The sequence below is a fragment of the Pectinophora gossypiella genome, chromosome 14 (genome assembly GCF_024362695.1).
Source record: "Pectinophora gossypiella chromosome 14, ilPecGoss1.1, whole genome shotgun sequence".
NCBI classification, from domain to species: domain Eukaryota; kingdom Metazoa; phylum Arthropoda; class Insecta; order Lepidoptera; family Gelechiidae; genus Pectinophora; species Pectinophora gossypiella.
The window spans coordinates 15,999,825-16,013,743 of NC_065417.1; the positions used below are offsets into that span (position 1 = coordinate 15,999,825).

The 13,919-nt window shown below is 40.9% G+C and overlaps 1 protein-coding gene across 1 annotated transcript in view; it reads left to right on the forward strand.

Annotated features, from left to right (window-relative positions):
- Positions 1-1,015: 1,015 nt before the first annotated feature.
- The window catches only part of LOC126372819 (uncharacterized), a 43,183-nt gene continuing 30,279 nt past the window's right edge, over positions 1,016-13,919 (forward strand). Inside the window, exons 1-2 of the mRNA XM_050018728.1 lie at positions 1,016-1,066; positions 2,084-2,164. The gene's annotated coding sequence lies outside the window, so the exon portion shown is untranslated. The remainder of the gene's footprint in view (positions 1,067-2,083; positions 2,165-13,919) is intronic.

Genomic DNA, 13,919 nt, shown 5'->3' on the forward strand with positions numbered 1-13,919 from the left:
CTAGCAGATTGTTTTTTGACGTGACTTATTGTAGATTTGCGGACAAATGGGGAGCGCGCTCTCACCCGGTACAACGTTTAAGACAGGCCTGAGGGTGCCCAGTTTGGCCCGAACCTCGGCTCAGGGCGTCGTCTGTGAGGAAAATATTTGAAAGAACCAATCGACCCTAGTGGGCTACGCAGAGCAGAAAAAAACGTACGGAATTAAAGTGAATTCAGTTACTTTTTTCTACGAGTCAATGGTTACTCTCAAAGATCGCGGGCGCAACTACTGACGCTGGTACTCGTAATTACTTATCGTGGACATACATACACACACGCCTATTTTCCACCGACTCTTCGTTGTAAACTTGCTTTAAGGCCGCCTGTTGTGCTTTTCTGTATATGTTGTCCTTATCTCTGTATTTTGTGTCCATTGTGCTCAATAAAGTATTTTATTTATTTATTTATTTATTTACGCGGACTTTTTCAAATATTTATGAGTTCCAAAGAGTAGCATATATCGATTGTTATACGTGTTAGTGACATCGTAACCAATACCGAGGAGGTTGAATCAGACCATGGCTCTGAGTTGATATCAAGTGGAATTTACCTGTCGGAAAATTCACGTAATTTTTAGGGGTTTTTTTAATTATTTTCCGTTCCATACTTTTGCGACGGAAAATTCCACCTGATATCAACTCAGAATCATGGCCTGAATCATCCCTTAAAGTTTTCGGTACATCACTAACACCCTGCACTTATAATAACATAGTACGCTAATATTGTCGCATGACGTTTAGCAAAGTTTACGTGTTTTATAAATAAAAAAACACATTCTTATCTACTGTTAGATAAAACGGAATCAATCGGCCTACTCCCGAGTCGCGACTGATACATCACTATGCTCATGAAAGTCACAACACTGACTTTTGTACTTTGACAGATCTATTTCGTACCGCGCATTGAAGGCATTGTAAAACTTTATATACATTGTAATATAATCACTTATTGTACTGAAGCCCGCCACTGCAACATTTTTGACGTGACTTGTTTTAAATTTGCTTCGGACTGGAACTGCTATTAAGGTAGGTTTCATTATTTTGAGCCATACGTTGAGGTCATTATTACTCACAGATTATTTAACATTAAACTATAGCAAAATATGGAAATGACGATAACACGTCATAGTATTTTTAGTCAGAATAGATTTGCTTACGGCAACGTCACCTAAGGGTTAGGTTAGTTTGTTTTGATTATCAATGGTCGGGCGTGGGTAGCTCACTAAATACACAGATTTCTGTTTTTTTTTTAAAGTGACTTATTGCCTCTGATGGCATTAACTACTTGGCCGGACAAATGGGGAGCGCTGAAAGCTCTCACCAGGTCCAGTTTAATGTATGCAATACTAAATATGTAGTATGTTTTATTTTTTCTATGGCCTAATTTATGTCCTACAGCTGGGCAAAGGTTTCAAGGATGTGTGTATTACTGACGCTAGTTAAAATCTTCTTCTCTCTTCTATCTGGTATCAGGTTTATTATTGAGCCGCCAAAGGCCCATGACATGGGTCATGTAACGACTACTTACTTACATCAACCAGTAACCGGGACCAACGCCTTATCGTGTTTTGAAGCACGGATCATCTTACTTTCGGACAATCAGGTGATCAGCCTATAATATTAATCAAACCAGGGATCAGAAAGTTGTTTTTGTGGTGGTAACCACCGGGATTCGAATTCGGAGCCTCCAGATTGTGAGCCCAGCGCACAACCACTGGACCACGGAGGTCGTTGTTCCTAATCTATTGTTGGTCTAACAGAAAGGTCGATGAAGCGTACCCACTAAGTTCATCTTGGATGGACTTCTTAGCCCAATTAGGAATGTAGCCGTGAGTTTATGTTATGCTATAATTATGTAACATAAGTATATTACATGTGTAATGTGTACACAACACCACGCCTATTTCCCACGGGGGTACCCACACAGCCTTACGGTTGCGATTTGCTATGATCCTGACGTCTTCATACATGTCCGTTTGTTAGGATGTAATATGAAAAAACTTCCACGTATTACCACGTTCTGAGAAAGATGGATTGCATCAGGTGTGAAGCTGAGCAACGGGCTGGGATTTCCATGCGGCACGGAGCAGGCGCGGGCGCTGACAGTGCGCTTGCGTCACTCAGGTGAGCATACGGAAACACACACCCACTAATTCACGCCTAAATCTTTGTACACACCTGTACGATAATCTATATTAAATTATTATTATTTATTAGTCATATTGAATAGGTATGGTTACTTCTGCATGCAAGTGATGAACGTAGATTTGGATTTTTTATTATATATTTCAATAAGTATACCTAAAGGACACGCAGTATGAATTAATGGTTTGTTTTCCTATGTTTTATGGTGAAACATCGCACAATATGATGGTAATTAATTATATTACAGACGAGGATATTGTAAAAAATCAATTAAAATACATAATAGCATTTTCTTTTTGAAATATACATTTTCTATAGATGAGGTGGAAAAAATATGTCTTATTAGAATATTTTACTATATAAAAAAAAATACCATCTCGGAAAATTCATAAGATTGAAAAATTATAGAATTTTCTATGAGACTGTCTGGTCAAGTGTTACGCGGCTAGCTACGCGTGCGGCGCGGCGGGGGACGGGGCGGGCTGCGCCGGCGTCGGCCCGTCTGTCTGGCGCGCCGCGTACGTCGGCCGGCACTCATTAATGTTAATGATGACACCGACACTTAGGCTGGATATCGCTTGTCGAGTTTAGGTCTCATTATTACTCACAAAATCTACTACACTCTAATTTAGAGTTTATACAAGTCACAGTGGTATTCTTCTTCTTATCGTGTGGGTTGTGAGGTAGAATACCAACCTCTTCAACCCTGGTGTCAGGGTTATTACTGAGCCGCCAAAGGCCCCTGACATGGTTCATGTAACGACTACATACTTATATCAGTAAGTAGTAACCGGGACCAACGGCTTAACGTGCCTTCCGAAGCACGGATCATCTTACTTTAGGGACAATCAGGTGATCAGCCTGTAATGTCCTAACCAAACCAGGGATCACAAAGTGATTTCTGTGATATGTCCCCACCGGGATTCGAACCAGGGGCCTCCGGATCGTGAGCCCAACGTTCGACCACTGGACCACGGAGACCGTCAGTATAGTATAGTGGTATAATAAATATTGAAGGTTCCGGAAAACGTAACAAAAGCTAGCATGTGCATGATGAAACATTTAATAACTTTACGGTAACAATGATGTATTATTACATTTATTACATTTATTACAACGATAGCCGCCGTGGCAGGTGCACCGTTGTAACCGAACAACGTGTACACAGTGACGCAACACAGCCGCCAGTTGCGTTGATGTCTTTTGTATGTAAACACAACATAGCATCACGCCTGCAGCCCCAAAGGGGTAGGCAGCCTTCTTTTTTACTTATTGCAGGTTTTGTTTAGCAGTAACTATTTAGGTAAGAGTATGCGCTGCTAATCTAAATAGAACTACAAATTGAATAACCTAAGTACATAACGCAATAAAGGTTTATTGATTGAGTACTTGATCGGATCTGCGGTGTTAAATTGAGTGATAGGGTTAGAAACAGTGTGATAAGAGAGAGATGTGGTGCAAAAGACTGAGATTGAAAAGGGAATTTTAAGTTGGTCGGTATATAAAGCGATGGTTGGTGGTAGGGTTGGCAGAGGAAGACCTAGAAGGACGTACATTGATCAAATGGGAGATGTTCTTAGAAAAGGTTCAGTAAGATCTACTCTGAACCGGCGCGCGTGTATGAAACGATTGATGAATGTGGAGGAAGCAAGAGAAGTATGTCATTCCATTAATTGCACCCGGCGTTTTGAAGCGCACAACTTAGTTTCATAATATACCTAAGAAAAAGCTCAGAAGCGTGATAACAGATAAATTAGAACAGAAGATAAACTCGTTTCTACTCAAAAACCACAAGTCCTCGATAATCAAACGCACTTCCATAACAAAAACAAACGAACTGTAAAATTAAACCAGTGCATCGTACGAGGTATGAAAGCATGCCAGTAGGGTACGGCGTGCAGTGACGGCGCGGGCGACTGAGGCGAAGCGAGGGGGGGTAGTGGCGGGACAGTGGGGGGAGGGGGATTGGTGGTGGCGCGACCGTGGCGTGATCCTCTCCCCGTCGCCACGGAAATCGCCTCCGAATCCGACTTGCTTCACTGGACTCGGCCAACAGCGCGGCGCTCGCCTTATTGGTAAACCTGTTAATTAATTAATTAATCCGATTGTAATATGTACTTACCTAATATTACAAGGTCAAAAAAATATCTCGAATCTGTAGCAATGAGACTTTCTTTTGCTCGTTGCAGACAGATATTTTAAATATACATTCTTCTGGCGCCACTTATCGTAGCTTGGCTTCGGGCATTCACTACTTGGCCGGACATTATTTACTTTTAGATATCCAAAAAAGCCGATGATGATAATATTATGTTCGTATGTGACAAACCTGCAAAGGACAGCACAGTAGGTAACAGTTTTTCCGCCTCAAACTCACAAGCCACTTTCTATATGAGTAACATTAAAAATTCATAGATCAGATATATTCTTTACTAATCCTCAAAATAATCTAGTTACGGACTGAAAGTGATTAAAGTAATGTATACAGCGGGTAATTACCGCAGCCACAGAATATCCTTCGTGCTCATTTCTCTCGAATGCGGGCGCGTTTTAATTATTTGCAATCGGTAAATAGACAATTGCGTGAACGTTGAAATTTCCCGATTAGTCACGGCGGCTCACGGTCCATACATTGCGATATATTATGCAGCCAGTATGCAGCTGATATCAGCGTGAGCTCGCGTGCCAACCGCCGACGTTGGCACTACGCGTGATCCATCACCTCACGTCCTCAATACTAAATCTAGTTAGCCCGCACTCTTAAGGTCTGTATCGTCGTCTTATAGTGAAAGCCACGTTAAGCCGTTGGTCCCGGTTACTACTTACTGGTGTAAGTAAGTAGTAATGAGCCAAGTCAGGGGCCTTTGGCTGCTCAATAATAACCCTGACACCAGGGTTGATGAGGTTGGTAATTCACCTCACAACTCACACGACAGAAGAAGTGAAAGCCACGTAGACGCCTTTTTGAAAAATCACATTCTGATGTCTGTTTCTTCAACAAAACTTCGATCAGGGATAACGCTAAGAAGATGATGCTCCGTTTTAATGATATAATCACAAACGCTTTCCCTTTGTTCGTTCTCAATGAACTCAGGTGCTCAAATTCCACCTTTAGTCTCTGGGGGTGTGCACTAATCCACGCTGTTTACTGCAAATTTCGAAGAATTCCTGGTGGTCTTTGAATATATAGAGCATATATATGACATCATCGTTATATACGTTATTTTTTTTGCTATAAAGTAATTAAAAGAAACAGTATGTAAGCATGCTGGAATTTTAATAAATATGCGGACACCGGACACAGACAATTGGCCATTATCGCCTTTTAAAGTCAATAAACCTTGAAAGTGAGACTGATTTTCGCGAATATTTGTGTTTATGTACTGACTGACAGTGATTAATGCCAGCATCAATATCGTGAGTCAATGCGGATCTCTGCCGCGCAGACATGCAATAGGTGCAGATCTCACGTCACGCAACTAGCTCATCGTCCGGCGCACGCGCATTTTCACTTCTTGAGGATCAAATGTAGTAAAAACTATCTTAGTGCCTAAACTGTTCATATTTAAAATAAATATTGAAATGGCTTTTATCACATTTGATCTCCGCACTCTCATAACATCCTGACACCCCGACACTAAGCGCTTACGCACAATTTTACAAGAAACAAGAAATCAATCGTGTTCATCGCCGCGCCGCAGTGACACACTCATTGTTCACTGGTCCTCGGAACACTACATTCTCACGCATTTCTACAAAGAACATGCGTTTATAAATATATTATATTTTTCATACTATTGGACCCATTGTGAATTGTCACAATTCTATGAAGCTAATGAATTCTTGTCTGACTTGTCTCATTACAATTTATTTAAGAAATTCCTCCACTTTTGCGCAGTGTGATGGTAAGTCTCATATGCGCAGTATCTTAAGTCGATTAGGATTTGTACCTTAAAGTTACATACTTTCAAAAGAGTTTCCGTTGGGATAGGCAGAGACCACGGAATTCCACTTACTACGATCCTGACACACCGCATTTGCTTCTTCCACTCTCATCAAAGACTTCATGCGTGCGCGCCGGTTTAGAATACTTTTGACTTTAAAATTAAATCTACGACACATCAACGTACAAGACAGATAGGTAGATTTGAAAGAAAAAGGTTGATGGGACTCACCTCCAGTCGAGTAAACGACAGTTATTTTCCAACTGATAATTGTTTATCAGTTTAACTTATTGCAGTCAGTATGTCGTCCATAATGATCCAATGAGCCACACTAGTTTGCAATGATGGTTTATCTTCCCACGAGTCTCATACAGCTACAATAGAACAGGCATTTTGTATGCTCAAGGCGGTATCCAAAAATCCAATATTCTCACGAAGCGAGTCCATATGCAGCAAGTTATCGAGTGTAAGGTCATCAGTCGCCCACCGGGCTGCGGTTAGCGGGCACACGGCTTGCATTTAGGTCACAGGCAACCGCGGCCTGCACCACACCAACCTAGCAACTGATACAATAAAAAACTTACATCTACATTGCGGTCCTTGCTGGGTTTGAGCGTGACATTCCTGAGACATTATGAGCAATCTGCAGTAAGTTATATGAACCGGTTGTGGTGGCGGTGCGCGGCGCAGTCGGGCCTGGTGCCCGCTCCGGACATGCCGGACATTCTTTCGGCAACCATTGCCGTCTGGAGCCGTGTGCCTCGTAAGGAGTGCATTATGAAATGTCAGTGTATGCTGAGAGCGGTCGCGTTCTCAGGAGGAGTGGTTGTGCATGACGCACCGGAAGCCGGCACATGCCGACGCGACTGCTCCAAAACAAAACTTCGGACTGGTACCTCGCTCTTGTGCTTCTAGTATAAGATATTATTTGCGGCTGAGAGGTGGCAACCATTGCTCTGCAGTTCTTTACATAGACCCCTTTCCAGTGGCACTTCATTAACCTAAAGTAACAAACCTGATGCTGCAATATATTGCATTTTATTTATTTTTATTTTATTTTATTTGGGTAACTTACAGCGATAGTATACTTATATAACAGAATTACTTAAAAATAGAACAGCCTTTACAAGTTACCTAAGACCAACAGACCCATCTACTCGTTAGTAATCTAGTAATGCAAGGCTCAGGTCGTGGACCCCATCCGTGTTTATAAGCGCACAGGTGTTAATTTACATAGTATTTGCGGTTGTTGGCTGGTCATTCAATTTGATTTAAATGCGCTATGTCATTGGCCATTTCGAATGTATTTTTTTCTGTTTGGACGTTAAAAAATTCTGCATTCGCATAACGCCTAGTCCTGTGACGGGTCCGAGAGTCCGAGCAGGTATCAACCTATCATGGAAAAAATAACTACTTACTTATCACTTATATTTTAAAGAACATATTCGTACTCGACATGATAATAAGGTACCAAATAGAACTACGTATGTGGTAGGATATTTTGATGGGTTGTCGTAGCTATTTGGCTATCCTTTCGGAAGGTTTCAAAAGCACCAGTTTGTTTGAACTCTAAATCGAAGGAGTTAAAGCGTGAGAAAGTTGAAATAGCTACGTGACCGAGAGGAATTGTGAAGTTTGGACGATGCACAGACAAACTGCACCTAGACACACCATAACATGGCCCCGCACTTACAGTCTACTGTTAGTCTGCTCGATACTTTCAAAACAACAAACGTTTTAAATTGGACCAATTTTTGTCCATTAGAAACCGCATTCCCGAGAAAAATGCATTTTAGGACCTAATCTGTATTGGTTTTCCCTTCGCGGGTTGGAAGGTCAGACAGGCAGTCGCTTCTGTAAAAAGCCGGACCGGATCTTCAGGTTAAGTAAGCGGACCCTGGATGATGATGATGAACCTGCAAGAGAACTGATGTTAATGTTAAAGATGTTGATGTTGGTTATGTGATAGTAATGTGCCTTGTATCTTATTCCACGTTCTATGAACAAGAGACTATTTCACGCCATAGTCTGTGCTGTAGCCCCGGCGCATCGATGCGCCGCCGTCGTCCCGTTCACGGCAGCGTGGTCGCGAGCACGTGCGCACACGCAAGTTATGTCATCATTATCAATTGCTGTCGCCGACTCTTCTTGACACGGAACTTTTACTACTTCCAGATAGAAACCAATCGGACATTATCAAATCGAAGAAATGGGCAAATAAACTTGAGGAAGTTTTGTATCCTGCAATAGTCTACGTAATGCTGGTTGACGATGGTGGACTTAGAAGTGATAAGTAATTTTACAAATATTAAAATTTCTTATTTTGATTCAATGCATCTATTCAACTGTTGAGGCACTTTCATTGTAGCGGCTTTATCAATTGTTGAATGTTGAACTGCGCCCGAGTCGCGTGCAGCGCCGGTTTTACTGTCACTTAGAGATGATTATCATTTTTCTGCGATTCTATTTTTAGGTAAGCATAGAAGGAAACTTAATTATTTCGGATAGTCAAGCATACTTGAATTAAAAATATAATCTCTTACAAGTCCATCGAGTGAGGTGTCTCGACACAGATGTCATGGCGGCCGCAACGCCCTGCAGTAACCTTTCGAAACCGATGTCGAAATGTGTTGCTCGTCTTTTTGTCTGCAGACCAGTTAGATACGTGCCCGGCCCCTCGTAGGGAAAGCAGACCCCTACGTGACGCTGCGCACGCGCCGTTAAGGGACGGTGCTATCAAAAAAAATTGGGACTTAATTCCAAAGCGGCCGTAACTCGCCGACAAAGCGCGTGACAGGACTACAAACGCGCGCAGCCGCGGTGCATACACTGATACACAGCTGTGTATACGTCATATTTGAGTCCTTTAGAGTGGTCATTGACCTACACAGACTAATAAAAGGTTTCATTAAATAGGTTCAAAACGACAGAGTAGTTCTATTGTGTGTGTTGTGAGTTGGATGACCAACCTCAGCAACCCTGAAGTCAGCGCTATTGTTGAGCCACCAAAGGCCCCTGACATAGCTCATGTAACGGCTAAGTACATATTTATATCTGAAAGTAGTAACCGGGGGCACGGATCATCATCTTCATCTCTTACTGAGTCAAACGAACGGCCTCTGTGGGCCAGTGGGTGAGCGTTAGGCTCACGATCCGGAGGTCCCGGGTTCGAATCCGTTGGGGATATATCACAACAATTACTTTGTGATCCCTAGTTTGGTTAAGACATTACAGGCTGATCACCTGATTGTCCGAAAGTAAGATGATCCGTGCTTCGGGAGGCACGTTAAGCCGTTGGTCCCGGTTACTCTACAGATGTAAGTGAGTAATCGTTACATGAGCCATGTCAATAAAACAAAACTGTACCTATAGCTAACTAAAATAGGCCTATTGTCTGAACAACGACAACGTAGTCGTTCAATCAGACAATTCAATCAAACGTTTACAAGAATCATGCGATGATTGCTTTATTTTGATGTGGCATATGTGGCGGCCGCATATGGCATTAACTAAGTAAGTACTTGGCTGTAGTTCAAAGAGAAAAGAAACTCTGAAAGATGGCTGATAAAAAATAATAAAAATGCGTTTCATATATCAATGTGTTACTCCAATTCCTGCTTCACTTACAATAAGTCAAAATTCTGGCCAAACAGAATATCAACAATTCTGCGATTTCCAAGGTAAAGCGCCGTTATAATATTTTTTTGCCTATCAATTTTAGTTATAATGTCGTTGCATATTATGTACTCTTAGGTTATGCTATGTTTCATTAGCCTCGTAGCCTCATATAAATAAATATATAAAAAATCTATGTGGAAGTTATCAAGCCGCAGGCGCAACACCGCCTTAACAGCAGCGGCTCATTATGTGCCAACTTCCAGTCAAGCGTGATGCATCGCCATAATCTTGGCTTACCATGACTTATGACCATGTGGGCTTAACCCACTACTGCTATAAGTACTCCATTATTTACCAAACCATCGCTTTAAAAGCTTTCTACTTAAAAAAATGGCTAAATTAAAATGATAGCATTTCAATCCGAACAACTTTTGGACGTGATTCACTGTAGGTTTGCCTCAGATGATATTAACTACTTGGCGGAACAAATGGGGAGCATTCCATCAAAGTAGACTCTACAGAGTAGAGTAGTAGTGACTGTTTTTGACAGTTAAGTACCAATATCGATTCAGATTTAGATTTAATCGAATTAGAGTATATATTTGCTTCACATATTTTGTTACAGACAAACAAGTTTATTGTTTTGTTTATCGAGTGTGCACGAGTGGGTCGACAGTTTAGAAAGGTGTTACATGTTATGACGTACTGAGTATGTACAGTAAGTAGCTAATAAATAGTATAATAACTAATATATAGTGCGTATTTAAAAGATTGTACATAACTGATCCTTAGTAGGTTACCAATAGATAGTACGTAGCTGATACGTAGTACGTAGCAGATACACAGTACATAGTTGATATCCTGGACGCAGCCGACACATAGTACGTAGCCGACACATAGTACGTAGCCGACACATAGTACGTAGCCGACACATAGTAGATAGTTGATACATTGAACGTAGTTAATACTTCGGCAATGACTTTGGTGTTTGTATGATGAGTATTTATCTACTACTCAGAACGCGACCGTCACGATTCAATTAATGTTTATTGAATTATAACCTGCGTGAGTCGCGCTTCGTTCGTTGACGTGATTAACTAAATTGTAGTAATTTTGTAATTGTACGGCAAGTCACAAACAATGTTATAATAACAGTAACTCACGAGAATATCCCAATTGGGATAGTCAGAGATACATCGCAAGATGAACTAAGTACTCACACCTCACCGAGCTTTCTGTTAGACCGACGTGATAGGTGGTGAGCCGTGTCGCCGTCTATGATGGTCGAGCCAACTGTGTTAATATTAGTGTAGGTTTCATACCATTCAGAGATAAAAATCGAATGGAATAATTATTGTGACGTAAACAAGATCTTGTTACAAGTTCCAGCAACACAACGTCGACGAACCAATTGTCATGAGAAGCTTTAATTAATCGTTGCGATCGTCAAACATGATTCAGAACAACGAGAGCGCGGAAGATTTTACGCACGTGGTGGTACAATTTATAGCTGGGTATGTTAATACCGTCATTCATGCCACACATGTGCTGGGTTTTATCTCATTCACGCTGAAGTACTTACTTATAAGTAGGTAATATTCGATATTTCTTTTAATTTACTTATACAGGATGTTAGTGACACCGTACCGAACCATTTACACTCCGTATAAGTACGTACAGGTAGCCGTACGGGTACGTACGATTGTTAGTTACACCGTAACGGAAACTTTGGACGATGATTCTGAGTTGATATCAAGTGGAATTTCCTGTCGGAAAATTCATTAAAATTTTAGTGTTTTTTTCTTTTTTTGTTATTGTCAGTTCCATACTTTTGCGACGAAAAATTCCACTTGATATCAACTCAGAATCAAAATTTTCGTTACGGTGTCACTAACACACTGTATGTTATCTAGAACTAAAGAAGGGAACGCAATCCTCGGCAAATGTAATCAAGAATAAATAACGAAAAAAAAAATTTGTGCCAAACAACTCCATAACTCAAAACTAAATATGAGACGCAATATGCTGAATTTCTTGTTCGCTTACGTAAACGCTGACATTTATTACGTATGCAATATTTTGAAAATAAAATCCTGTTATGGAAAACTCAGAAAATATAAAATTATCTAAGCAAAAATAAAACGATTATGGAATTATTAGGAACCGGTCGATACACGTCATTTCACGCGTATAATACATAATTACGTTGATCTTCACCGAGTTTTAACACAGAAATTAATTAGAATAGAATATGTTTATTTATCAGTACTTGCGTCGTACTAAAGATTTTACTTACTTATTTAAATTAAGTACCTATATCTTGATCCGTTACACTTCTGGACTATTTCTAGAAGTGTAACGGAATTAAATACAATGTAATTGAATACAATGGTTCAATATCTTGCGAACTTACTTCGTGGTAGAGTGGAATGTCGTAGACCGACCGTAATTATAATATCATAGAAGTAGATAGATATGATGGTAAAATATGATACAAGTGATACAAAGCCAAAGCGACGACTCTCAATAAATATATAAAACTCACTCCTTTAATGCTTTCTTAGGTAAATGGATAGAGCCACTATTCTTCAGGTTTTATATATATTCTGCGTTTTACTCGTAAATAGCACAAAAGCTTAGAAAAGGAGCGCAAGCGTGGGACATTTGTTTATTACGTAGGGATAAAGATGTTCTAAACTCATCTACATGACTGACCCCGTGTACGTAATGAGAATCAGTTATAAACAGGACCAATTTAACGGATATAATTACACATTCTGGAGCAGTGATGTGTTGATTACGACGTGGACGCATGTGACGTGTGGGCGCGTCCCGTGACGTGTGGCGCGTGTGACGCATCGACAGCGTGGTACTGGGAATCAAACGCCTGATACGGCCCGCGGCGACTCCCGGACCTCTCCCGGACGCGTGACTCAGCCGCCGGCCAGGAGACGTTGATCAATTGATCCGGACCATGTGGGGCGAGGATGATGCCATAACAATTGTACTATTCCTCCGTGTTGTACCGACTTCCGTGCTACTGACGTTTCGTTTCTCTGTTTATTTGGTTAACAGTTACGTATGTATAAATGCATGCAAGTAATAAGTTTTAAATATTCTTAAATAAACGATCATAAAATGAGAACTTACCTACACCCGTTGCTTATTTCTCCGGCCAGTAAATGCCGAACCGTCCGAAACATCTACAATAGGTCACGTAAAAAACCAAGCAAATATCGGTATTTCCGAATAACCACGTGAACGCGGTCACAGCTCAGGTTCAATGCCAGGAAGTGGTTCACCGGCCCTTTTTACAATCACAGCTGGAACCATAGCTAAAGGTAGTAAACTCAATTCAATTCAATTCTCAAACTTACCCACGGCTATGGATAATGGGCGTCTCGGCGTCAACAATGGGTGGTTTTCCACCTCACGTGAAAAGTTCAGGCGACCGAAAAGTGCAAAATCACTTGAAGCTCATTTTTTGCATGTTTGGACGTCATTCGACATCACTATGAAAAAAGATGCCGTCGCGGTGACTCTGCGGGTTTGGCTGATTAGCTACAGTCGGCGCCCCACGGCTCATTTTTGTCGATTGTGACAACCTTCGACGCTTGAACCTCGAGTAATGCATACCGTTTGCAACGCTTTTTCATGTCAATGTACCTACGTACTTTTTGACGCTTCTTTAATATTTACACGTTATTCAAAGGTACTTACTTGCACGCTAAGTTATAAATCGATAGTCTAGTTAGACCATAGTATTAATACTTTGACACGTAGGTACGTCATGTCACAAGTCCTATAGGGCCATTATATCTAATAAGATCATTATACGCAGTTGATACCTGGTGTGAGATAGCATTTATACAACTGCATTTTGTCGCCACCCACAATGTCCTAGTGAGATAGCAAATTGTGAAAAAAGTTAAAAAGTAAGTAAGTAACCAAGTAATGATCGAAATGGACTCTCCTTACCTATTATACAGGTAGCTGGTAAGTGATTCTTCAAAGTCGTAAATTGTAATTATTAAACGTCAGTGATTCCGACAAAACACTTATTCCGCTACCCTTTCCAACTCTCATACTTAGTAACTTATGAATAATTCCACTCAGCGTCTGTTTGAGCAACAGACAGTCTTCCAAATCTCGGTCGACATATAACAATTCAC